This window comes from Ptychodera flava, chromosome 21, assembly GCF_041260155.1.
Source record: "Ptychodera flava strain L36383 chromosome 21, AS_Pfla_20210202, whole genome shotgun sequence".
Taxonomy (NCBI): Eukaryota; Metazoa; Hemichordata; class Enteropneusta; family Ptychoderidae; genus Ptychodera; species Ptychodera flava.
Genome location: NC_091948.1, coordinates 22315020 through 22319637, shown reverse-complemented (window position 1 = coordinate 22319637; position 4618 = coordinate 22315020).

Sequence of the window (4618 nt, the reverse complement as noted above, 5' to 3'; positions counted from 1 at the left end):
CTGTGGAATTAAAGCATTTATTAAATTTCCACGTTTATTATGATGAGTTTAAAGTTGCTGTGTCATTGGTTTCATTTGAATAATTCATTACGTCGCGAGAAAACTACACGTTTTCTAAAACGCGTGTATTTCGTACCCAGATGTCAAACGTACCTTGACTTATAATATATGAAATTTAATTCCCACTTTACAAAAACTTAAAAGAGATTGATCAAGCGTGCGTCATTTCGAATCAACTCGTCATAACATAGCAAGGTTGATCAACGTTGGCCATTTTTCAATCGAATGGCGTGTACTATTTTCACAAATTAAGCATATGTCATGCCAGCAGTAGGCATCCAAAGCGGGGAATAGTCATTTCCCAGTTCGTAGCGATGCAGGCTCGAATGTTGTGATATTTGTAACGTCTTACCTGATTACCAAACATGCTTGTCGCAAGAGAAAACTTGTTTGTAGCGTCACTGTTATCCCTGTAAATTTATCAATATATAATCAACAATCACGCCTTTGAATCCCTCAGTCGTTGTCACTAGAAAAAAATAAGGAAGAAGAAGAAAATACGAAGTTCAGGTTACGGCATCAAAGAGACGTCATGTTTCTTTGCTAGTGATATTGACTTGGGGGGATAATTAAAACGAAAGGATATGTCTCAGAAAAAATCTCACATTGCCTATTGTGCATGCAATTGCCGTTCGAAAATAGATTAAAATTCAGCTCATGAGACATAATGAAATAAATCAGAAATAGGTTTTCGCTGTACGAATGCCGTCTCCAGGGGCAATATGGTTTAGGTACCGTATTATTAATTAAATAAACGTCTCAGTAGTCCTACCATTACCAGAATCCCAAAAATTAAAACGACCGCGGGCGGAGCGTAAGACCGCCGTCTAGTCATTCAAGGGGAGCATGTTGATATTAAAACTTTAATATACAGTCTTCGTAGATATTTTCGATAATACACTCCGCTCGCAATATAAGGTACAGATGCATGGGTATCATGGTTTTCCCTTAGCGAAAAGCAATTCGGGGCTTGATTTCTTTTAAATAAAAGCTTACGCAAACAGTATTTCTCATCACTCATTTCTAATCAGCTACGACCTTCACATATTTTATTTCAAACACAACAAAATTCAGAAGCATACTTGAATCCCCGTCACCTAGATAATCACGAGGTGACTATTCGGAGACGAATGCGACCTACGTTAAGGGGCCTGAATAAATTGTGCGAGCTTGTTGTCATAGTGACCATGCTTCTAATTTTATACCGAAATAAAGTTTACTGAAATGTAAATCCAGCGCATTCCTTAATTTTCTAGATAGCAACATTTTACTCGTCCAATACGACATCAAAACAGTTAAGCAATTCAACTGCCTTGATTCAGATGCATGAGAGACAATACATTGTTTCCTGGCTACTATAGATGGATCAAAATTAGAGCAAAAAAAGACGTGCCGTTTCGTTAATCAAGTAATGTTTATAATAATACAGCTAATGAAATTGAAATTGGCCTGGCTATTTAATGTACATGATTACTGTTTTCAATTAAACTTCACGTTATATCGCCCAATTGTCTAAGTAGAATACGTGAACACTATAATAATTTATGTACTAATTTGCCCGTTACCTTGAAATCGGCATCGTCGATAATTTAAATAAAATTCTTGTACATTAGCTAGATGATGTTTGTTACATAACAAAAGGTCCTCACTTTCTGTTTAATAAAGTTAGGATGAATACATACTAGGTTATTGAATTTACCAATAAGTATTCCCATGTCACACATACATACATACATACATACATACATACATACATACATACATACATACATACATACATACATACATACATACATACATACATACATACATACATACATACATACATACATACATACATACATACATACATACATACATACATACATACATACATACATACATACATACATACATACATGCATTCATGCATTCATGCATACATACATACATACACATACATACATACATACATACATACATACATACATACATACATACATACATACATACATACATACATACATACATACATACATACATACGTACGTACGTACGTACGTACGTACGTACGTACGTACATACGTACATACATACATACATACATACATACATACATACATACATACATACATACATACATACATACATACATACATACATACATACATACATACATACATACATACATACACACATACATACATACATACATACATACATACATACATACATACATACATACATACATACATACATACATACATACATACATACATACATACGTACGTACGTACGTACATACATACATACATACATACATACATACATACATACATACATACATACATACATACATACATACATACATACATACATACATACATACATACACACATACACACTACATACATACATACATACATACATACATACATACATACATACATACATACATACATACATACATACATACATACATACATACATACATACATACATACATACATACATACATACATACATGGAGACGGAGAGACAAAGACAGAAAGACGGACAGACAGTTAATCTATTTATCTTTTATGCTTACCTATGTCCATCCGTCTGTCTGTCTTTCTATCTCAGGCTATTTGTGTGTGATTTTTGATTGATTGATCATTTAGTGTTTTGATGCATAGGTAGAAAGATATCTAGGTAGACGCACATTTAAAAATGACCAAAGGTTAAAAAAACTACCTATATTTCGTACAGGAAACAAGGTCAGGTTAAAAACGAATACGTTTATTTCTGTTGATTTTCTATAAGAATTGTCATTGAAAGTTTTATTTTCCATCTTTTAAAGTTACACGTTCCTACAATTTTGAGTACTGGATCTTTATTGTCTACAACCCTGTCCTGTCGATTTACATTTGATACATGCGTAAGGGTAAGTCTGAAAAAAGAAAACAATGAGCAGGTTAAAGGTCTGAGAAAATATTTTGAGAAACGTTTTCTTCCACAGCATGATGCATACGTCGACAAGTTGTAGAAGGAGTTTGAAGATAGGGTTGTGAAAACAAGTATTGAACTCTTACCTTTTGACCTTCGAATTAATCTAGACAACAAGCACGTTCAGTTAGCACGAGCAGATAAGACATCCCAACGCTAAGTGTAAATGTATATGCTTGCTAAAGAATGAAGGAAGTCGATAATTCTGTATCTGACTTTAGTGTAAAATAATTAGACAGTTCAACTGACGTTTCCGTTCAACTAAAATTTATAATTTCACTTCCTAATTTGGTTTGAACCAGACAAACGCGTGAACAGTATTAACGGTATATACTGAATCGGATTGAGCGCAAATTTTAACGAACTGAAATATCACAAAATTGTGAAAACGAAAATAGCAAAATCCTTTGCAAAAAATCTGATACGAAAAAACGTAATGACAGAAAACATCACTGTTTTCGCGCTAGATTTCAAAAACCAATCGGCAGCAGGTAACAAAGCTGAGATTTCTAATGACGGGTTTTCTGCAGCACAAAACCTTATATTTAATAACTATGGCGGAATTCTGTGCTAATGTCTGTAAAAAGAAACCGCCAGGCATTTCACCTCGGATATTTATAGGCTTTACACTTATTAGATCCACCATATCCCGATGGAGTGATGATTCACTTGAAAATCACTCTCTCTATACCGACAGATTACCGAATGATTTTGAAAGATCGTATTGACGATAGGAAATAACTGCTAATCTCTTAATGGTTGGAGTATTTATTTCGATGACAACTGCGGTTTGAGTATTTTGACAACCAGAATAGCTTTATTTTCCAAAAGATTTATATCCTCTCTCATCCATTACTTCATGCATCTGAAAGATCTATTTAATATCGTCTGCAAAGGCAAGGTCTATTTTATGCCTTAATGTTTCTTATGTTGAATCACCGTACTTTCTTGTCCAATCTCCTGGCGAGCCTGTCCGTCACGGTAGATTAGCTTAAATCAATTGTATCTCACCTTGCGCTGGAGGTTCAAGACTTCCCGATGTGTCGGTCGAATTTCTTCAGCGTCGCTTCATCTTTCAAAACAAAAATATCGCATGACTTATGCACACCATAACGTCCTTCAAAGGCAGGTTTTGCGAACTGCTCACGGGATTTGAGGTACAGCGTTCTGCAGATTACGTGCGAACAAGCCCTATCCATCGACTCTTATCTCAAAGGCATTCATCGCAGTGTTGTGATAATTGAATGCATACAATGTTGATGGTAGATAAAGTGGTTCAGAATCTTTGCATATGCTTCATCGCACACGTACACCGTGAATTTTCAAAACACGGTACGGGCAGTAAACACATATATCACATGTATGAACATAAAACTTGCAATAGTCAGATTTTCAGGAAAAGCTGCTTTCATACGCAACTATACGAAAACAAAAAGAAGACGATCTAGATAGATAGATAGATAGATAGATAGATCGATAGATAGATAGATAGATAGATAGTTGGTATAGGTACAGGATATATATACATATACATATAAATATATACATATAATATATATTTTTCATGGTAAAATAAGGCTTAAATATCAAA